Below are 23,723 nucleotides of genomic sequence, written 5' to 3'. Positions count from 1 at the left end.
TCTCTGCTCATCAATTAACCTTATCTGTGTTCTAACCTTCCCTCTGTTCTACCCCCCTCTCTCGCAGTGCCTTAACTCCCTCCCTCTCTCTCTATGATCTAACCCCTTCATCCCTTCTCTTTATATTCTAACCCCTTTTCTCCCTTTCTCCCCCCCATACAATGAAGTAAAAAGGAGAGCAAACAACAACAAAACTATTGGTCCTTTCGAGGCTGCTTGTTACAGGGTAGGCCATAACTAAGTAACAAATCTATGAGTCAATGACAAGGACAGAGAAGCAAGAAGGCTCTCTCCCTCACTCACCTTTGTTTTCTAATCCCTTCCCCCTCTCTATAATCGATCCCCTTCCTGCTACCTTCACTCGCACCTCTAGCCTCCTCCTCCTCCCCCTCACTCTTTACGCTGAGACTCATCCTCTATATTGCCCTAGCTCCTCGCTGTCTGTTAATTGTCATAGTAGGCTCGGTGACTCCGCATAACTATTACACAGGTACAACTGACACATTCTTAGTCGCATCACTCTGAGGACGCAGTTTTTAATATAGGCCTATTCTTGCTACCATTCGACAATTTTCTTCTGATTTGTGGTGACCTTTTATGCAGAGGGAGTTCAGTGGAGATCGTTTCTAACCACTTCCCTGCAAGAGGTTCCCGATAATCAAATGAAACTCTCTGACGGTATCAAAACCAAAATTAAAACAAAGAGCCCTCTGAGAGTGCAGCAACCTCAACCACCACCTGGTTTAAGGGCCGAATAAATTATTTTGGCCCGGGATTTTGACCTGCGACATATTACTCCCAGAATCGAATTGCTCAATTTTTGCCCAAATCTTAACTGTTTCATCAACGTTGATTCAAATCAGATCAAAACAGTGGTGACATTGCCCAGTACCCTTAACCTCTGACCTTTCCCTGTGACACCTGACCTCTGACTGACTGTTCTCAAAATCGAACCTCTTTATCCTTGTTTTAATCTGAACTCTTCCACAACGTTTAGTCTATATCAGACAGAAGAGTACAGTAAGTTGACCTTCCCCGGTGACCTTCACCACTGACCTATTTTTCTAAAAAATAATAACTAGTCAGTCTCTTGGGTGACCTTCAACTCATCCACTAAGTACTGATCCAAATCAGGTCAACATTGTTTTAGTAATTTTGTTCACACAGACACAGGTCGAACTTTGACCTTGTTTTGTGACCGACTGTCATCAAAACTTGAGTTTCTTACTTCTTGCCTGACCTTTAACATTTCCATCAAATTTGGTTCATGTTAGATCAAAATTGTTAGAGTTGACTTTGCCCCGTGACACTGACCTTTGACTAATTATTATTCTGAAAACTGAATCCTTTCACTGTTGTCTTACGCTCAACCCTTCCAACGAGTTTAAACCGCATTAAAAATGTCAAAGTTAACCTTCTACCCTATTGTAATAAAAAATGGAATGTTTACTTTAAGCCTAACCCTTCCACCAAGTATAGCTTAAATGGGATTAGACTGTTTGAATTAATGGATTCTGTTAACACACACACACACACACACACACACACACACACAGGCAGGCAGAAACATTATCGCTCCACCTTCTAAAGGCGGGGAATAAAAAACCCCAACCGGGCGACTCTACCGAGTCGGTAGAGGCGGCCTGCAGTCTTAATGGACCCATATTTGAATCCCAGCTGTGTAGGGAACTGTTACAGATTTGAATTTTTGTTAAAGCAGACTTTAGTGGTTTACCAGAAGACCCACATGCAAAAAACACCCCCGCTAATACCAGTACACCAGTCCTGTATGAGACAGCCCCAGTATGTATTCAATATGAACGGTGGGTATTAGCGCCAAAGTGGTGACAAGTGAAGGTGTATGCTACGTAGGAGGACCACTGGGCTTTGGGAACGGGCTGTGAAGCCTATGCCCAGAGTTAGATACATTTTAAAAAATGCCAATTATGACTTTTCATAGTTAAACGGCATAATGGTTATGTTGTCCTGCACGTGTGCTGTGGACACACATCAGTCTGCTGCAAACTGCCTTTGTTGTTCTCATGTCCATCTACTCGCATCTTGTGGTGAACCTCTGCCTCATGCTATGGCCTCCTGACCGTGCACGAGTATATCCATCCACCATCCATCATCATCCAACCCTACGTTGCCCCACGAGGAGCGTAGAAGCATTTAAGATGAGAGTATATCAGCCCCTATAACAGTCCGGATGACATACTTTTTAGTTAGTTGTTGCTACTGATAGACGATTTTCTTTAACTTTGGAAAGGCCTCTCGTATTTACGGAATTCACTGAAATTATACCAAACCTCACCAGTTCTAAATGATCATTCTAAGCTGAGTAAAATCGTCCTAAGATGCAAGTACGAAAACGAAGCACTTAAAATGCATCACCGGCGACCACCAACTGGGCTAAGGGCCGAATGTTTGACTCTGTCCTGTGACCCTGACTTTTGACCCCTTGCTACTTCCGTCTCACATGACCTTTAACCCTTCCACCGGCTTGCTATGTTGCTATTTAAATAACCAAGATTTTATGCTTTTTGGCTTCTTTCACCAATATGCTGGTGAATTCTGAGACAATGCCACTTAAGTAATGCTTCTTATTTTTCCATAAAGAGGGAAGTGGTGGGGAAGTGGGGAGGAGGGAAATAAAAAGGGAAGTGGTGGAGAGATGGGAAGGAGGGAAGTGAGGAGGGAAGTGAGAAGGGAAGTGGTGGGGAGGTTAATGGTAGGGAAGCGACGAGGGAGTGAGGGAAGAGGTGGGGAGGTAAATGCTAGGGAGGTGGGGAGGGAAATGGTGGGGAGATGGAGAAAGAAGGGCTGGGGAGAGAAGTACTGGAGAAGAGGGGAGGGAAGTGTTGGGAAAGAGGGGAGAGCAAGTGCTGAGGAAGGAAATGTTCAGGAAGAGAGAGGGGAAGTGTTGGGAGGTGGGTAGGGAAGCGCTGAGGAGGAAAGTGTTGGGGAGGTGGATAGGGAAGCGCTGAGGAGGAAAGTGTTGGGGAGGTGGGTAGGGAAGCACTGAGGAGGAAAGTGTGTGGGGAGGGATGTAAGTGAAGGGCTGGAGTGAGGGAGGACGAGGGGGAGAGTAATGTAGGGGAGGGAGGGGGAGGTAACCTAGGCCTAAAAACGCGACTGGAGAGCGATATCATAATTACGGCGGGAACACGGCCGCCTTCCCCACCAGAGTAGGGGGGGGTGGCGAGAGAGAGAGAGAGAGAGAGAGAGAGAGAGAGAGAGAGAGAGAGAGAGAGAGAGAGAGAGAGAGAGAAATTAAAAAGGCAAGATTGGAGGAGAGGGTTTGTATCCAGAGAAAATTATGAGACAAGGAAAACGTGAAGTAAGGCTGGCAATTATTTACTATAATTTACGCATGAAAAACAGTAATATAAATGAGAAAAAAAAACGACTGAATTTAGTAAACGATACAATGAAACATTACATTAATATTTTAGTGGTGTCTGAGGCAATGAATATACGTAAAGATAAAAAAATGAGCAATAATATGACCAGAACTACATGAACAAAAGAAAAACAGAAGCTTAATTTGTAAAGAAACAAAAAATACACATTACACAGAGGAACAGATTATTAAGAATGTATAGAGACGGGCATACAGACAGACAGGAAGAGGCGAAAAATGAACGTAGATTACAATACAGAGACGTAAAACTGAGAGATGTAGACAAAAAGACACAGACACATACAAACATAAATATATACGGAGAAACAGAGGTAGATAGATTGATAGATACAGATAGACAAATAAATACTGAGATAGACAACAGACAGATAAAACTTTGAGATATAGACAGAAGGATAAAAAGATACTAGGAGTCAGACAGACAGCGATATATGAAACTGCTTGAGAGATACAGACAGACAGACAGACAGACAGACAGACAGTTAGACAGATACAGATAAACAGAGAGATAAGCTGACGGATATAGATACAAATAACATAGATAAACAGACAGATAAATAGACAGACATTCATAGACAGATAAAATACACTAAATGAAGAGCCAGGAGACATAAGCAGCCAGATATGTGTACCCTAATCTTGCAAGCGAATATTTATAAACCCTCTAAGCTGACGTCGCGTTGAAGATGATTTGTGTATAGTGAAGGCTTATCAACATTGACACACCTACAAGACACTTCATAAATTTGTAGGAATTTTAAAGTGAACAAAACAGATCAAATACAACCATTTCCATTTCATAATAATACAAGTGATAATTAATAATAATAATAATAATAATAATAATAAAAATAAAAATAATAATAATAATAATAATAATAATAAAAAAAAATAATAATAATAAAAAAAAAATAATAATAATAATAAAGATATGATACTACAACAACTACTACTACTACTACTACTACTACTACTAAGAAAATGAAGAAGAAGAAGAAGTACTGAGAAGTGTCCATTGGAAAAATTACCTAATCCAAAATGATTATTTCAAATGAAACTAGTGTGGAAAAATTATATATAAAACAAAAACTATATGTGACAATAATCAGCTGCTATGGAGACTTGTTTATCGTAAAAATAGGTTAGGATCCTTTTTATAAATGCAGCCCCTGATCCCCCACTGACCCGCTCCCCCCTGAAGCACCCCTCCCCTCCTATCCCCACCGTGAGGCCTATCAAATTCCCATCACCTTAAAATCCAGTCGAGAAATCCGCCTAATAATTCCACAGGCCTAGGTTAGCAATCCACATGTTAACCACTGAATCATGCGACCCTAGGTGACCCCGTCTATGGGAGAAACAGTGTTGTTTACCATCTCAGAGGCGCCTGCCCCACGTCACCATCCGGACTGTTAACCTGCGCCCGGGAACCAATGATGGCGGGTTGCGTCACAGAGCTCTGCGGTGATTGGCCAGGGTGGGATGATGGATGGCGACGTAGGCCTGAGCTCAAAAATGTGAATATAATAAGGCGGGTAGACCTATAGGGCCGCGCCGATCCTAATTTACCCCGCGTCTGTCTGCCTGGGTGTCTGTCCGCCCGGGTGGCTGTCTGCCTGTCTCTCTTTCCCGCTCTTCTGCCTGTTCTGGTGTCTGGCTTGCCTGCCTGTGTGCCTGTCTGCCTGCCTGGTTTTGTCTGCCCCTCTGTTTGCCTGTCTGCCTGCCTCAATGACTTACTGAGAGGCTGTGACACTGACTGGCTGGCTATATGACTGAGCAGGCTCTGGTTTCATCTCTTACTGACTGATGCTCACTGACTGACTGACTTAATCCATAAACATCCAACTAACTTATTGGCTGACTGGCTGAATGGCTTCCTCTACGACTGCCTGAATTGACTGGCTTCTTCCAAGACTGACTGACTTTCTCTGCAACTGACTGAATGACAAACTGACCATCTAACTGACTGACTTCTCTACGAAAGACTGGCAAACCGACTGAGGGACTGAGCGAGTGGTGGGGTGACGGGCTCTCAAAAAATTTGCCTTTCTAAGCTGCCTGACTGACTGACTGATTGGACTGTCGACTGAATGATTGAAAAGGTCACAGGAGGACACCATGGGGGCGGGGAGATGAAGGGAGAGGAGAGGGAGAGATGGGAGGGAAGAGATGTGAGAGGGAAAGAAGTGAGGAAAGAGAAGTGAGTGGAAGAGAAGAGAGGGAAGAGAAAAAGTGGGGAGGGGAGAGAGAATGGAAGAGAAAAACGAGGAGACGGTGGAAAGAGAAGGGAACGGAAGAGAGAAATGGGAGAGGGAGCGAGAGAAAGGAAGAGAGATGTAAGGAGACAGGAGGAAGAGAATGAGAAGGATGAGAGATAGGGAGGGAATATAAACGGAGATAAGGAGGGAAAGACAGGGATGAATGAGAGGGCGAGAAGGGAGAAACGGAGGGAAGAGAAAGAAAGAAACAAGGAAAAGTGAGAAAGGGAGGGAAACGACATAACAGACAATGAGATGGACGGATAACTGGAGTGAAGAGAAAAATTACAGAGAAGAGAAAGCGACGGGTGAGAAACAGGGAGGGAAGAGTAATTGTAAGTGGACAAGGAGAATGGAAGATTGAAGACAAGAAGAATGGAAGATTGAAGGAAGATCGAGAAGAGATGAAGTGTAGGAATGGAAGAGGAGGAGAAGAGTGAGAAGGGAAGATGGATGAGCATAAGAGGGGGGAAGAAGAGTAAGAGTGAAAAGAGGGGTACACTGATGGGAGACTAGGCGTGGAAAAAAGAGAGAGAAAAAGAATACGGCAAAAGAGAGAAAGAATAAAGGGTATGAGGAAGACAGAGGAAAAGAGAAACAAATGCAGAGGTGGAGAGAGAGTTTATGTGTGTGTGTGTGTGTGTGTGTGTGTGTGTGTGTGTGTGTGTGTGTGTGTGTGTGTGTGTGTGTGTGTGTGTGTGTGTGTGTGTGTGTGTGTGTGTGTGTGTGTGAACATTCTATCTCTCTCTCTCTCTGGAATTAAGATACAGCCTTCATTATCCACTTCACAATTTCTTAATCTATTCAAACAATCGACTTTCTTCCCGGTTTTGCTATTTCAAGATATTTCACTCAGCTTCAGGAGAGAGATCAGACTGTGAAGGATTTAATGGGAACTCTTGGTATAGTTCACTCATTTTAACCTGGTCCAGACTGTTATCCCTTTTGCAGCTTATTTCACGTGGAAGACAATACTGTGGTCCTACATCCTTTCTGTAGCACTTCTTCGTGACTAGCATCATATCCTAGTGTTAATCTACTGCTACAACTCAGCATTCAAGATGGAGAGATGGCAATTTTAGACCAAGGTAAAGTGAACAGAGTATAGCAAATGGCCTCTCCAAAGCTTTATAAAACCGTCTGAAGGAAGTAAGAAGAAAAAATATAGTACTGGAGGGGCTAAGCTGAAAAGAAAAATTGTCTGGTGGCAGCAAAAATAAAATAAAAAACAGAAGGAGATAAAAGCTTAGCGTGTATTTTGCATGTCGGGTATGGGAGTCTGATGAAAGGGTGTGGAACTGATATAAAATGTTGAGAGCCTGAGGCAGAGAGATGTGACGGAGATTTACTTGTGCTTATCTGCTTATGTCTACCTCACGCACCACCTCATACTTATATCCCACTCACTCGCCCACAACCATACACTTACTCTCACTCACACTTTCACGAACTCGCTCACTCTAAGTTACACTTTCATACACTCGCTCACTCTCACCAGCACTCTCATTCACCCACTTAATCTCTTTCTTTAATATTCTCGTTCACTTTCACTCACAAATCCCAATACACTCATTCACACTCATTCTCTCGCCCACCCTCGTTCACACTCTCAATTATCCACGGAAATTTGATGTTGCCCCGGTGCTCACATCTCATCCACTCACTCATTCACACACAACTACATCCTCTCATACAGTAATTTACGTCACACACACACACACACACACACACACACACACACACACACACACATATTGCACGGATGGTAAATAGTCATCCTTACTCACTTACCTTATATTCACACAGGCTTACAGTAGAATAACACTCATATTCTTACACACACACATTCAAATCTCTCTCTCTCTCTCTCTCTTTTCTCTCTCTCACACACACACACACAACCCCCTCCCCCCTTCTCTCCAAACTACCTTGCTGTGAAAACAAAACCCTCTCCGTGCAGCCTACACCCTCCACCCCCTCCTCATCATCCCCATCCCCTCAACTCCCTTTCACCTCCTCTCTCTCAGCTCCCTCCTCCATCCTTCCTTTCCCCTCAACTCCTTTCCCTCCTTCTCCCTTCTTTTCAACTCCCTTCCTCTCCCTTCCCTCTCCTTCCTCCGCCTCTTTCTCCCCTCAATTCGATTTTCCTCCTCCCCTTCCCTTCAGCTTTCCTTCCTTCTCCCTCTTCTCTACTTTACCTTTCTTAACTCCTTCCCTCTTACTTCCTTTCCCCTCAGCTCACTTCCTCTTCGCTCTCTCCTCACCTCTTCCACACTTCTTCCTCTTCCCCTAGGCTCCTCTCTCCCTTCAATTCCTCCCTCCCCTATTCCCCTCCCCTAAACCAAGATGGCGTCCCGTCCCCTCCCCCCAGTGGCGTCGCCCCAGGGTCACTGCTCGCCTTAAAACAATACCTAATTGATTTATGAGGGGCTGGAGAGGGGCGGGAGGCGGGGGGGAGGGGGTGTGTTGAGAGGGAAGGGGGAGGGGCTTTGATGACACGAATGAGGGAGGAAGGGAGGTTAAACGAACGAGAGGAGGGGAAGACGGAAGCAGGAGTGGGGAAGATTAGACACATGATGGGGGAGGGGGAAGACGAATTAAGGGAGGGAGAGTGGGGAGACGGAGGGGTTATTGTGAGGGGGAGGGGACGTTGATGGCACGCAGGAAAAGAATGAGGGGAAATGAAGCGGATGATGAGGGGAAGAGAAGGCAGCACTACATCAAATGAGTGGGTGATGGTCGCCACCACCTATCACCTAGGAGTGGAAAGAGGAAGAAATGAATGAGGGCAAACGAAAGGGGAGAGAAAGAAGGAAATGAAAGAGGAAGGAATCAAGGAAGTGGAAAAGGATTTTGTCGTGCTACAGCATAAAGGAGGAGGGAAGGGCTGGCTCAGAGATCCTCAGAAGGAAGGAGTGGGGAGGGAGGATAGAAATTAAGAAGGTGAGGAGATAAAGGTGGAAAGGAGGTGAAAAGGCAAAGGAAGAAAGGAGGGGAGTGGGAGATGGCTCTGAGGCACTAAGGACGAAAAGGAGAGGGAGAGAAGAGAGAGTTAAGAAAGAAAGGTAGGGAGGGGGAGGGGGAAAGGGAGGAGAAGGGGGAGGGGGAGGGGGAGGAGGGGAAGGGATAAGGGAGGAAGGGGAAGGAGTGGAGGCGGCTACCTTTTCTAAGCGCTCCTTCTCCATTCATCTTCCACACATGACTTTTTTCCGCAATTTTATCTCAATTATCAAGCTGTGAGCCGGTGGGAGTGGGGGGTTGTGATCCCCTGACTTAGCTGCAATGAGATAGATAGATAGATAGATAGATAGAGATAGATAGATAGATAGATAGATAGAGAGAGAGAGAGAGAGAGAGAGATGAGGGGGGGGAGGAGACTAGGAAAGTAAAAAAACGGACCCAAACACTAAAAGAACACAAACACATGATGATCCAATTTCCCGCCACAACAGAATGCGGAAGTTATCTGCACCGAAACCTGCAAACAGACCAAAGAATGCAAATGACACACGAAAACTGTGAAACCTCCAAACCGACTACACAACACGCAAACCTACCCATTCACCCATTCTGCCCAACACACACACACACACACACACACACACACACACACATTTTATAGTATTATTTTATTATCCTTTTATAGTGGTAATAATTTACAGTATTATACTAGGAATATACAACAAACAATGAACATGATAAGGATGGATAATGTTCTAGAGTTCATGAACAATCATCACACACTGCACAGGTTCAACATACTGTATACCTAAGTAACTGTATACAACGTCCAAAGCAAAACAGTATAATTCAGTGTCATATCACATCATCTACTTCATCTAAGACTGGTAATCATTAGAGGAGATAACATTAAGTACTTAAGAGACATTCCCCATTATGTATATTTTCAGCCAAAATACTGCCAGTTTTAACCATTATTATTACAAGCTTGGGGCCGCCGAAGGCGTTCTTTCCGTTCGATGTCAAAATGGCTGTTACGATAACTTCAATGCCCACAAAGAAAGTGATCTACTTAAAGGCCGTCGAAGCCGCTCGATGTCAAAAAGCCAAAAATGAGTCAAAACTCGGGAACTGATGGCTCGATTTGACTGGAAATTGTTTTATTCTTCAAGTTAGGGCATTTTTGCGGTATGATGCTCTGACAAAAATTGCGCTCCAGTGCGCCGTTTTTGCTGCGTAACGGTAACAAATAGGCAAACCGACAAACGTACGGAAAACGGATCATTATAATACAGATTATTATTATTATTATTATTATTATTATTATCATTACCATCATCAAAATTATCATTACTGCATACACTGAACACATGCAAAAGTTCCCCTACCTCTAAGTGAACATGTGTGCGTGTGAGAGCGTGCATGGATGAAAATCTGAATGACTGAGAAAATGTGAGCCGAGAGAGAGAGAGAGAGAGAGAGAGAGAGAGAGAGAGAGAGAGAGAGAGAGAGAGAGAGAGAGAGAGAGACGAAGGGAAATAAATAACGTCAAAACGGAGTGCATTAATCCTCTCTCATGGTGGGAAGAACTCTAGTATTCCATATCAGAAAATGCCAGACGATTTTATTCAGTTGAGAGTGGGTCGTGGGGGTGGGAGTGTTGATACTGTCATTGTTAGCCCCTCTTATGGTGCTGAACAACTCTACTTTTGTTTTATCGTATTAATGACCATTTTATCCATCCAAAAGTGAGCTACAGGTGCGTTTGCTCATCGTCATCATCATTATCATCATCATCAACAACAATAACTACAACATGAACATCAAAAACATCATCAACATCATCAACAATAACTACAACATGAACATCAAAAACATCATCATCATCATCATCGTCATCATCATCCAGTCTTTCGTGATATTCTAGGTTGATGCCTTTCCCTATCATAACAGTTCATCTTTCTCTTATCCTTTTCCCTTTATTTTCCCTCAATGATTCTGCACAATAAAGCACTGGAAAAAGACACAGGAAAAAGAAAAAAAAAAAAAAGGTATGTACTTTTATGCAGTAGTCACGGCGGTTCTTTTCCCTGGGAGTGTTCGGAGCCGAGCAAAAAATGGTGTAAATTGCTGTAAAACTAGAAGTGGCCCGAGGCGGCTGTAGCGAGTTTTGTAGCGGCATTCTACTGTACTGACCTCCCCCACCACACACACACACACACACACACACACACACACACACACACACACACACATTCTGAAGGATGGATAACGGTACAAAAATAAAGAAAAAAATAAGACTAAAAAATTTCTATTCCGGTATACAGGCAATACTAAAAATTCACAATGGAAAACTGCTACACGGAGACAAATATACAGGAGAGAAAGTTGTCAGTGAAAAGGCTCGATCCGTCCGACTAGAATGAGAGGAAGATATCTGTTTTCTACTCAAATTATACTTTCTCGCCACGGCATGATTGTTTACCGATGCTCGTGAAGGAAGAAGTGTTAAGAAGCTTCCCTAGTTGACCAGCATACTATCCCAGACTCTGTTTCTCCCACTGATGAAGAGAATGCACAAATCCAAGCTGGTTATACACTAGTTCGTCAGGGAGGAGTCTAGTGAATGAAAAAGCTAAGCCAAATTGTTTCTTGCGGTAAAAGCTGAGTAGGTTTGTGGGTCTGACACACCTTACTCACTTGGCTCGCTAAGCTGGATGAGATAATGTGAGTTGCGAATGTGGGAATGGAGGAAAAATGAAGGCGGGGGTAAAGGGAGCATATCAGAGCATACGAAGGACACGAAAGACGAGGGTAGAATGACTGAGAATACACGGAAAGCAGTGAAAAAGCGCAGGTTGGAATGAGGGGGAAAAAGTGAAGGACGTTATGAAGGAGAAGGGAAAGTGAAGAAAAAGAGGAGGGATTAGCCAAACGACGTACTGCGGAAATGAAAAGGCGGACAGAGAAAAGAGACGATGATAACGGCAGAAAGGAAACAAGAGGACATAAGAGAGGGTAGAAATGAAAATAAAGAGACTGAAACTAGGACGGGAGAGAAGAGATAGGCTAAACGAGAAGAGAGGGAAAGTCGAAAGGTAGCAAAAAGAAAGAATGAAAAAGAAAAGAAGAATAAGAAGAAGAAGAAGAAGGAGAGAGAGAGAGAGAGAGAGAGAGAGAGAGGAAGCTAAGGGAGGGAGGGAATATGGGGGGACATCGCTTCAGGGGCACACACACATACACAATGCACCTCTGTCGCTGGTCTAAATCTACCTTTATGTGTTGGTTTATGTGCGTTTTTGTAAGTATTCATATGTGTACGCGTATGTGTTGGTGTTCTCATAGAGCTGTGTGTGTGTGTGTGTGTGTGTGTGTGTGTGTGTGTGTGTGTGTGTGTGTGTGTGTGTGTGTGTGTGTGTGTGTGTGTGTGTGTGTGTGTGTGTGTGTGTGTGTGTGTGTGTGCTAAAGTTTCATTTTAATACACATACCCTGAACATCTAGTCCTCTTAAGGTGATCCGACTTAGAGTTAAAAAATAAGCTATCAATCTACATTTATATCAGCACGAGAAAAAGTCAGGACGGCAGAAGTTCTCTCTCTCTCTCTCTCTCCTATGCCACATCCCCCCACCCACCGCCCAAGGCAAAATCACAGCTAGAAGGCAAACCGACACAAGGCTGGCCCAGTGGCATGAGAAACGCCGGGTGGGTTACATTTTACGAAACTAGGCTTAAATATGGTGTCATGCTTATACTATTAATAAAAGCGGTTCATCATTATCATCACCATCATCATCTATCGTCCTGACCCACCTAAAACGAGGAGTCAGGTAGGATCCAGAATACAAGTAAAGAGAGTGTACGAAGGCAGGTAAGAAAGTAAGTAAACTATCAACCAAGTGCCTATGAAAGAAGCCGTACAACCATTCACATAATCAAGTACCAGGAATCATGGCTATTAAATTCATGAAAATGTCAAATGGAAAAACTAAATTCAAACTGTATTCTACACTGCTTTACTATATACAACACTAAGTGGTTAATGATGTTTCATGTTACTGTATCTTCTTAAATGAATGAGGGAAAGTGTCAGGTCAGATTTTTAAATTATTTTACCCTGAACATGCTCAGGTGGAAATTAGAACCTTGATACTTTTACAAACATTTTCTACAAAAATAATCGAAGGCTCGTAGCCTGCAAAAAGTTAGCATTGTAATAAAGTCTACCACACTGCAAGAGAGAGTGTTCCACATGTTTGCAACGCTAGTGAGAAAATACTGTTTCGTTTTAATATTCTTGAACCATCTGCCTATATAATTTGACAACTACTACCTCTACAGAAATTCGATCAGTTGACTGTAAAGTACTTGCCAATTACCAAATTATGAGGCTATAAAAAATTCATAAACTTTGTCAAGACCCCCTCACTAATTTAAACAGAATCAGCCTTCCTCAATGTTCCTCGTTTCCTCGTATAATTTGTACTGCGATCTAGGTACCTGTCTTGTCACCACTCATTGTGCTGTTTTGGGATTTTCATATCTTTGTATTATGGTGGCCAGAAGTGAAAACAATGCTTCATACGTGCTGCATGATACGAGTATTATCTGCCTGGAATTCTAATGCTCTATCTATGAAATCTATTAATTTTCTGGCTATCATTACTGAATGTGTACTGACAGCCAGGTTTTTAGTCCTTTATATTAACATTACAAATATGTTTTTCTTGGATTCTCGAGGTGGGGATAATTCTTAGATGTTAAGACTTTCATCTTAGGTCTGTCGATATACCGATACTGATATCCATTTGTGACCATTTAGCTCAGTAGTTTGTCAGTATTTCTCGAAATATTTTGTACTTGAAAGTGTGACAGCTTTGCTTCCAATTTTTGTATCATCACCACTTTTGGATATATTCATCACAAACCTTCTTTCCAATCATTTATGTAAATCAGAAACAGAACACGACTCTAAGTAAGAACAACAACGGGACCCACATAAGAGGAGGGAGGGAGGGAGGAAAAAAATGAGAGCAAGGAGGGTAGGGGGGGAACCGCTGCAGGTGGATTAATCTTTATGACAGACTGCCCTCCCTACACGACACCTACCTGCCTTCATCCTGCCCTCCCCGCCCCTTCTCTGTCCCACCCTGGCTCCCCTTTCTCTTATCCTTACTTATTCTTCCTTCCTTTCCCCCTCTCTACCTTCTCATCCACTCCCTCCTTCCCTGTATTTTCCTTTCTCTCTCTCTCTCTAACCCCTTTTCTTTCCGCCTTACTCTCTCCTCACTTTTTATCGCCTTTCTCCACGCCCTATCCTTCACTCCTTCTTTCTTCCCTTCATTTTGCATCTATCATTCTCCTATTCATCCTGTTGTTTTCTTTCTTTCTTTCTAATTTTCTTTCTTTACTTCCCTAGTTTTCCATGTTATCAATGATTACTTCTTTTCTTCTCTTTCTCTTCGATTTTCCTCTTTCTTGGTGTTCTGATTCCCTTCCTTCCCACTGTTTTCTTCTCCGATTTTCCTCTCTTCCTCTGTTTTCTTTCTTCTCTCCCTCTCCTTGATTCCCTCTTTTGCCTCTCCGATTTTCCTCTCCTCCCCTGTTTTCTCATCTCCTTCCCTCTCACTCCTCCTTCTGGCTATATCCTGCCTGCCGACCCTAGCCCCCCCTCTCCATATGCACCCTCTATAGGCCTATCCTTCACTCCTAGCCCACCTCCCTCCCCTTTCCTCAGATATCCTTCTCCTTCTTTCCCCCTAGGCTTGCCCTTCCTTCTAAACTTTCCTCCCTACCCTCCCTCCCTCACTTATATTCCCTCTCCATCCCTCATCCCAGGCTTACACCCCTAAAGCTCTTCCTCCCCCTCCCTCCCTTTTGCTACACCTCCCCCTACCTTGCCTTCACTCCCACTAGCTATCCCTACCACCGGCCTACTGTCTCTAACCCTCCTTTCCCTCCTACCTACCACTCCCTCCCTCCTCCTTGCTACCCCTCCCGCATATCTATCCTTACCTCCCCCTTGATACCCCTCCTTTACATCTACTCTTCCCCTCCTTTCCCCCCTAGGCCTACCCCACATCTAGACCACACCTTCATCCAACCCCCTCCCCAAGGCCTTCTCCCCTCTAACCTTTCCTTCCTGCTACCTAACCTTCCCCTGTATCCAACCTTCTTTTGCCCCTCCTTTTTCCCCACTTCTTCCTCCTCTTCCTCCAGTGTCTGCTCCTCTCTTAACTCTCCCTCTTCCTTATTTCCCCTCCCCATTGTCTCCCTCCGCCAGTGCCTACAGTACTCCTCCCTTGCCTACCTCTCCCCTCTCGTCCCTCTTTTCTCCCTTCCCTTCTACCCCTCCCTTCCTCCCGCTTACCCCGCCCAACGCCTGTCCTTCTTTGAACCCTCCCCCTCCCCTTACCTCCCTCTCTCCAATGCCTACCCCTCCCTTCCCTCTACCTCCCCCTCCTCAATGTCTACCCCTCTTCTACCCCTCCCTTCCTCCGTCTCCCCCTCCCCCACCTCCTTCTCCGTCTCCCCCTCCCCCACCTCCTTTCCCTGTCTCCCCTTCCTCCCCCTCCTTTCCCTGCCTCCCCCTCCCTCATCTCCTTTCCCCGTCTCCCCCTCCCCTACCTCCTTTCCCCGTCTCTCCCTCCCCTACCTCCTTTCCCCGTCTCTCCCTCCCCTACCTCCTTTCCCCGTCTCTCCCTCCCCTACCCCAATTCCTCTCCTCCCTCCCTTCCCCCCGCCTTCCCTTCCCCCAAGGCCTACAGTCTCCTAGGCCTATAAAAAATCCCGGCGGTCCCGTACGAAGCCGCCAAGACTGTCAGGTGAAAGTTGCGCCTGTGTGTAACTTTTTTTTTTTTTCAGGAAGAGCACAGTCTGGCAGTTTACATAAGCCGAAAAAACAAGAAGACCCGAAATGACTTATACACACAGGCAAACACTTCCCTTCTAGACCCCGAAGTTGATGGAGGGGGAGGGAAAAAAAAAGTGAGAGAAAAAACCGTTTGATCCCTCCCTCTAAAAAGTTTGCCTCTATATTCGTAAACACTCGGGAATTTGAGCTAAAAACATTCTCTCATTAAGATCACCGTCGGGTCAAACACTCCAAAAGCGTACGTACTTGGCGGGCTTAGGCGGGTCTTTTTTTTTTTTCTTTTTACTTTTTTAAGAGTTAACGTTTGATCTCCGAGAAACCTTAAACGTTTTAAAAAGTGCCCCAGTGTATGGTGTACTAAGATGGGGTCATTGAAACGTTTATAGGAAGGTCAAGCCAGGTCAGGCTCGAAGGATGGAGGGGTGGGCTGTTCTGCACACGGGTTCACTAGGGCAATGTGTGTAATCTGAATGTGGGTTAGAGACGTCAGGTGAAGACGAGGAGGTGAAATAGCGAGGTGTGGACAGAGCCGTGTTGATGGAGAACTGGGGTGAGGTGGAAACGAAGTAAAGTAGAACCAGGGTGAGGGGATCCAGGGTGAGCGGATGCAGAGTGAGTGGAAGCCAGGGTGAGGGGATCCGGGGTGAGAGAGAACCAGGGTGAGGAAGAACCAGATTAAGGGAGAACATGGGTAAAGGAGAACCTGGGAAAGGGGGTCCAGGGTGAGGGAGAACCAGGGTGAAGGGATCAGGGGTGATGGAGAACCAGGGTAAGGGGATCCGTGGTGAGACAGAACCAGGGTGAGGGGATCCAGTGTAAGGGAGAACTTGGGTGAGGGGATCCAAGGTGAGGGGGAACGAGGGTAAAGGGATCAGGGGTGAAGGAGAGCCAGCATGAGGGGATCTAGGGTGAGCGAGAACCTAGGTGAGGGGATCCAAGATGATGGAGACCCACGGTGAGATGATCCGGGGTGAGAGAGAATCGGGGTGAGGGGATTCAAGGTGAGGGAGACCTGCAGGGTGAAGAGATCCGGGGGTGAGAGAGAACGGGGTGAGGGAGAACCTGGGAGAAGTGATCCAATGTGAGGGAGAACCAGGGGAGCAGGAAGTGGGAGAGAGAACCAAGAGAGAAAGAACTATGGGAGGGAATGCACTGGAGAGGGAAAATCAAGTGAAGGAAGAAGCGGGAAGGAGAAACAAGGAGAGGAGAATCATGAAAGAGAAAAAAAGCTACAAAAAAAGAGAAAGAGAATGTATTTGTAAAGGAAACAAGGACACAATCTCTACATAGACTGTAACCCTTCAATAACATTACGCCAATTTACCTGAGGTGTAATACGCCAGGTAGACAAGAATGGCACGTACTTGTTTTTTTCTCGTCTCTTCTTTATTCTTCTTCTGTTTGGAGAGTTCTGAGTTAATCCACTGCCACTCCAATACTGACAAACCTACAACTCCTGTCCTCACCTTACCACCACCATCCACTATCCCATCCCGTCCATCCCCTCCTACGCAACTATTCAACCCTTTCTCTACCCCTATCAAAAAGGAAATCCGTTCATACTGCTAACGCCACTCCTCACACAACGCCCATCTTTATAGTATCATTTCGCCCTGCCCCACCACCCTCCACCGTCAAAGCCTATCCCGTCCTCTCACACCACCTCCCCAATCTTTCTTATTTCCTCGTATCAAAACTCTTAGAAAAATTTTTTCCCACCGCCACTGCTGCCCCTCATACACTGCCAATCTTGAAAGAGTGTAGTTGTCCTGCTCTCTCGCCACTCCTTTTCGCCCATCCCACCCACTCTCGCCACTTCTTTCAGACCATCCCACACACTCTTGCCACTTCTTTCCGACCATCCCACCCACTCTCGCCACTTCTTTCCGACCATCCCTTCCATTCTCACCATTCCTTTCCGTCCTTCCAACCATTTCTCGCCACTCCTTTCCGCCAATCCCACCCACTCTCGCTACTCCTTTCCGCCCATTCCACCCAGTTTTGTCCTTCTGACTTCACTTTACGGCTTCCTCTCACACACATCGCAGCATTATTAAAATTCCCCAGCATACCCCGCCACAAAGCCACATCACACTGAATTCCCACTCATATGCTAGCAACATAACTCAGGGTCGATCGAAGTGCTCTCCATCCTGCTGCACGCCGTCTGATGTTGAAGACGATGATGATGATGACGATGATCAGATCCAGTTTTGTCGTGCTTGGACACATTACAAAACGGGAAAAATAAATGTGTGTGTGTGTGTGTGTGTGTGTGTGTGTGTGTGTGTGTGTTTCTTTTACACCTTTTCCCTGCTTCTCGAAATAATCCGTTTCACCACGATGGTGCAGACAGGCTGCTGCTGCTGATGGTGATGATGATAATGATGCTGATGATGCTGATGCTGATGATGAACAGGCACGTTAACAGCACTCACTCGGAGGAGCAGACATACTCCTTATCTGAATACTAGAAAACTTTATTGAGCCTCGCCCTCCTCTCACAGGTCAAACCCCTGCTGCCTTCTTTAACGTTGTCAGTACGGCGACGTTCTTTATTTGTTATTCTTGCTACAGCCAGACAATGCATCCAGCTCAGAGAAGACATCATGAAGTGCTGGCACACGTACAGTACAACTTTTAACCGGGGTAAACAGAATACCCACTAATTTATCCAGTACGATGACATTTAACCCTTTTGTTACTAGATTCTTGCTAGCTTGAGATACTTTATTCAACTTGTAGTATAAAAAAAAAAAAAAAAAAAAAAAATTAAAAAAAAAAAAAGGTAACATTAAAAAAAAAAAAAAAACATGAAATCAAATGCAAAAAGACAATGACAGCATGGGAGTGAAGAGGCAAATAACTGGGTCATTCCCCTGTACTTGATCCCCTTTTGGCACTCACACCCCCTTATCCACACCCTACCCATACCTTCTCTGTTCTGCTTACCCCCAGCCTTCCTCCTCCTGCTTACCTACATATTACTTTTCGTCATGTTATTCCTGTGTCCTCTTTCTGTTTCTCACTTGCGCCACCCAAACCCCTTCCCCCTGCTCCCCTTCCTCAACTCTTTCTGCTTGCTTATACTTTCTTCTCCTGCTTCGCTGCACATCATTTTCCTTCTCTATTTTCCTCCTCTTGTGTTATCCAAGAGTTCATATACCCTACCCCTACTCTTCTCTAGTAATTTCACAATCGCTGAGCCCTCATGAGTGGAGAATGCAGCGGTAGCGCATTGTTGTAACAGATAGTTTTATATATCTTTTTTAGACTAAGTTAGTTTATATTTTATTTATTTGTTTATTTAGTTTGCTCCTTTTTTATCTTTCCCACGAAATTTCCATGGCAGTTTTTCTTTCCTGCATGGTGGTCCACATTTGTTCCCGCCAGCTTCGCCTGGAGAGTTTGGTGGGCGTGTGGGGTGGATGAGGGAGACTTCTTGCTCTGCTATCCTTACCTTCATCCACCAAAATTAGATATTACAGTCAGTCTTCTCTATAACAAACACCCCCTAAAAGACCATTAGGTTTGCTGTTGTTTGCTGTCCTTGGTACTCTCTCCATCACTGCATTCCATCCCTCCCTCCTTCCCTCCTCTTTCCATCGATGCATTCCCTCCTTCTCTCCTCCCAGTCCACCCTCCCTCTCTCCTTCCCTGCATGCCCTCCGTCCCTCCCTCCTTCCCTGCATTCCCTCCCCCTCCCTCCATTACCAAAGCAGGATGACAAGGTAGGCCTATACAAGAGCGCAGGTAGGCCGCTTCGCACACACCTCCACCTCTCCCTCTCTCTTCCCTCCCTCTCCCCTCTTCCCACCAGAGCTCTGCTTCCCACCTCCCTCCCCCTCCCCTCATCCCACCTTCCTCCCCCTCCCCTCATCCCAACTCCATCCCCCTCTCCTCATCACACCTCCCTTCCCCCTCCCCTTTCCAATTCCCCCTGACCTTGGCCGTTTCTACCTGCATTTTTTAACGGGCAAATTTCGGGGCCACAAACATACTTCATTTTTTTCCCAAAGTGTTTCGTTCGTGATTGAATTTGGATAAGGGGAGGGGAAGGGAATGGAAGGAGGGTGGGATGACAGAGGGTGGAGAAGGAGAGATGCGGAGCAAACAGGGAAGAATGTAGATGATGATGATGAAAATGATGAGGATGAAGATGAAGATGATGATGATGAAAATGATGAGGATGAAGATGAAGATGATGATGATGATGATCTTAATGATAAACATTAATATTATTATTATTATTATTATTATTATTATCACTATTAATTATTATCATTATACAGCAAATAACGGAACGAAGACAGCCAAGCAGCACATATAAACAGTAGCAATTAAATTCCCTCTAGAATTTATGTCAACCCACTACCAGACAACTAACACACTCGCAAGCAAAAGAAAATTATGTTGTGGTCAGGTGTTATGGATCGGTGCTGCAGGCAGGTATATCGAACGGGTGTGTTAGGGACGTATTTTAATCAGTTTTTTTGTGAATATATTAGACAGGTGTTTTATATGGTATTTTAGTCGGGAGATTTAGGTGTTTTGGTACAGTGCTTGATCCAGGTGTTTTTTGCAGGTGATTTAGGTGTTTTAGACAGGTGTTTTAATCAGGTGTTTAGTCAGGTATTTTTTAGTCAGGAGTTTTAGTCAGGTGTTTTAGTTGTGCATTATACAGGTGCTTCACGCAGGTATATATAATAGGTAAAAATTAGGCTCTTTTTTTGTGTGTGTCTTGGGCAGGTGCTTTGGACAGGAGCATCAATCACATATAGTAGGCAGGCGTTTACCACATCAAAACTGGCATGAAAATATTAAATGGCTGGATGGTAATGTGGACGGATGGTTGGCTGAGCACATATAAACATCTGCTGGATCAGTGGATGGATAGAGAAAGAAAAAGTCTGGAATTTTGGATAAATGGGTGATAGAATGGATGACTGGTGCGATTAATGGATTTTTAGAGAGAGAGAGAGAGACAGACAGACAGACAGACAGAGAGACAGAGAGAGAAACTGATGGTTGGTTGTGCCCGTGGATTACTGGATAACCGATTGCATGGCCGACTGATTGATGGATAGATGGATAGAAAATGGGTGGATAAAGACACAGGGATGGCTGAACAGACAGACTAAGGGTTGGATAAGATGAGGATGTGTGAAGAGGGATGAGACGACCCATATATATGTGGGGTAAAGTTGGATGGATTAGTCAAAGGATAGACATATGAGCAAAGGGATAGTCAGAATGGATACGTAGAATAAAACACACACACACACACACACACACACACACATAATGTTTGATAAGTAGAATGATAGAAAGGTACGAGTTTAATGAAAGGTAAGATTAGATTAAAAAAAAAAAAAACATATAATACGAGACAAAGAAATAAAAAAGATGCAGATAAACGGATGACCAGATAGATGGGTGGATGGCTGAAAAAAAAAAATTACCTCACAGAAGGAGATAAAAAGCTTACAGAAATTCCTCAAAAATGAATTAAATAATTATCTAATTTAATTATAGCCCAAAAAAAAAATAAAGAAAAGTAGATAATGATTACCAAACACGTGCACAATTAAAATACACAATCATGAACAATCATCAAAATCTGGGGCCAAAAATTCTGAACTCCGACAAAAGAAATGCCGCCAGCGATCAAACGATGTCGAAACCCCCTCAGGCCCGCCACCGAACGACGTGACGTGAGAGTGAGCGAAGATCTGTGAGCACCTGCATTTTCACCAAGGTAGTCTTCACCGTCACGCAGTTGTTCGTCCGTCTCATACGGTTTCGTAGGGGTGGTGTCGCCAGGGGTTTCTCCATGCTGATTAAGGGTTTTTTTCAAGGTTACAGGGGAATGAGAGGGGGAGGGAGAGAAGGATGGAGGGGAGAGAGAAAGGGAGGGGAAGGGGGGGAGGGGAAGGGGGGAGGGGAGGGGGAGGGGGCTGAGGGGGAGAGAAAGGTGACTGGAAACTTTGAGGGAAGGAGGGGGGAGGTGATGAGAGTGTGGGGATGAGGTTTGTGAATGGGGGAACGATGCTGGGAGGAAGGACCAGGGTAAGGATGTGAGAGATGGAGGGGGACAGGAGGGAAAGGCAAGCACTGAACAGGGACAAGGAATGTGGCAAAAGGTGGTAATGTTAGGGAAAACGAAGAGGAAATGAAGAGTGAAAGAGGGAAGAAGAGAAGCAGTGAGAAGAGGAGAGGAGGAAGGGAGATGATGCAAGGTGAGAAGAGCTAAGAGGATGGGAAAGGTGGAGAGATAAGAGGGTAATGGAGATGATGATGGGAAGGGAGGGGAAGGGGGCTGGAGGCGGAAAGAGATACTGAACAGACGTCAGAATTTTTTGACGGATAATACATTTAGGTCCGGTGGAGGAAATAAGAGATGGATGGAAGGTTTAGTGACCACTTTTCATTAGCAATACATATAGATGGTTATCGATAATAAAATCTATTAACGCCAGTATACGAGTGACTACAACACATCCTACTCGTAAAGTCTCCACTACCAAGGTGCTGCTCACGTCTCATCTGCAGTGGCTGAAAAGAGAATGATCATGGGAGAAAATCCCAAACTTGTCTATTACAGGATATTTAAATCTCGAAACAATGAAACTCTAAGGATTTTCAGTCTCATGCTTCGAGAATAATGGGAAGTAATTATATAAAATATAAAGTCGTATTCACTTTTGGGCCAGATTATCGTTGGATCTACTTAAGGCAAAGCTGATCAGCAGAGTACATTTATTAGCACCTTTATGAGCTTTACCAGAACCAGATTTCAGCAAGGCATCTAAATATTCAGTTTGATCCTCCCGTTCCTCAACTACCATCCTCAGGTTCGTATACACATCACATTAGGAGGCTATCAAATATCTCTTAATTATATTTTTATGTTAGATTTAAATACTTTCTTGTATAATTTTTGTTTTTACTAAAGATACAGATGACAATATAAAGAAAGTATTAAATAAAACAGTAACGAATAAGATAAAGACACAACCCAATATGAAGGGGGTGCTACAAACCCTCCCACGAACACGAAAAAAATGACCCCCAGTCCCCTATAATTCGACCCGTAAAATTTGCTGTTATATTCAGGTCATTTATTGTCCAGCTGAGTGAACAAGGACAAGGATGAAACAAGCTTTATCCAAGAGTCCAACCAGCTTGGATAACTTCAGCTCCACCTGAACACAACCCTCACCTATTGCCCCTACTTCCATCCCTTCCCCATCCCCACTCAACCCTCTACCCTCCCCTCCTCCACTTTCACCACTTCCTGACCCGCCTTCCATTTCTTGCTCCTATTGCTCCACTTCTCCCCTATTCCTCCCCCCCCATCTCTCTCTCTCTCTCTCTCTCTCTCTCTCTCTCTCTCTCTCGTACCTGCCCGCTCACCCTGCCCCCTTTCCTGCCTCCGCCCCCGCCGGCTCGCGTGTGGATTAATCCTGTGAGCCGCCAGAGCACCATGATAGCAAAAAAGCCAGGCCTAAGCCGGGATGAAGACGTAGCCAGCCAGGAGGCCCTTCAGTGCTTCCTCCTCCATGCCCTCCCTCACACACTTATACCTTACCCATCCTCATTCCTCACACTCTTTTTACTCTTGCAATCCTCTCGGTCTTCTTCCTTTCCGACCCTCCTATCTCCTTTTCCTCCTTCACCCCATTCCTTTCTTCTTCCTCCTCCGTCCCCTCATTCCCTCCCTCTCTCTCTTTTTCTCCTCCACGCCCTCCCTCTCTCTCTCTCTCTTCTTCCTCCTTCAACCCCTTCCTTTCCCTCTCTTCTTCCTCCTCCATCCTCTCCCTCCTTCATTTCTTCCTCCTCCACCCCCCTCTTCCTGACCCTCCATTCATTTTTTCTCCTCCACCCCTTCCCTCCTTTTCTTTTTCCTCCACCACCTCCAACTCTTCGACCTTCTCACTCCCCCTGTGTCTTCTCTCTCTTCGATCCACCCTCTCTTCATTCTTAACTACCACTCCCTGCCTCATTTTTCCCCTCCTCCCTAACCCCTCTTTCTATCTTCTTTCCTTAATCCCAATTCTCCTTCTCTTCTTTCTCCTCGATTCTCCTTCTCTTATTCCCTGTTGACATCTTCATCCTTCCCTATCTTTATTTTTTCCTCCCCCCTCGCCTACCTCTCTCTTTTCTTCACTTCTGCTTCACTCTCTTCTCGATCTCTCCTTTCTCCTT

The sequence above is a fragment of the Coenobita brevimanus genome, chromosome 93 (assembly GCF_032717465.1).
Source record: "Coenobita brevimanus isolate Jiangsu-jjx chromosome 93, ASM3271746v2, whole genome shotgun sequence".
NCBI lineage: Eukaryota > Metazoa > Arthropoda > Malacostraca > Decapoda > Coenobitidae > Coenobita > Coenobita brevimanus.
The sequence above is the reverse complement of the archived record's forward strand: the minus strand, read 5'-3'. Positions refer to the sequence as shown.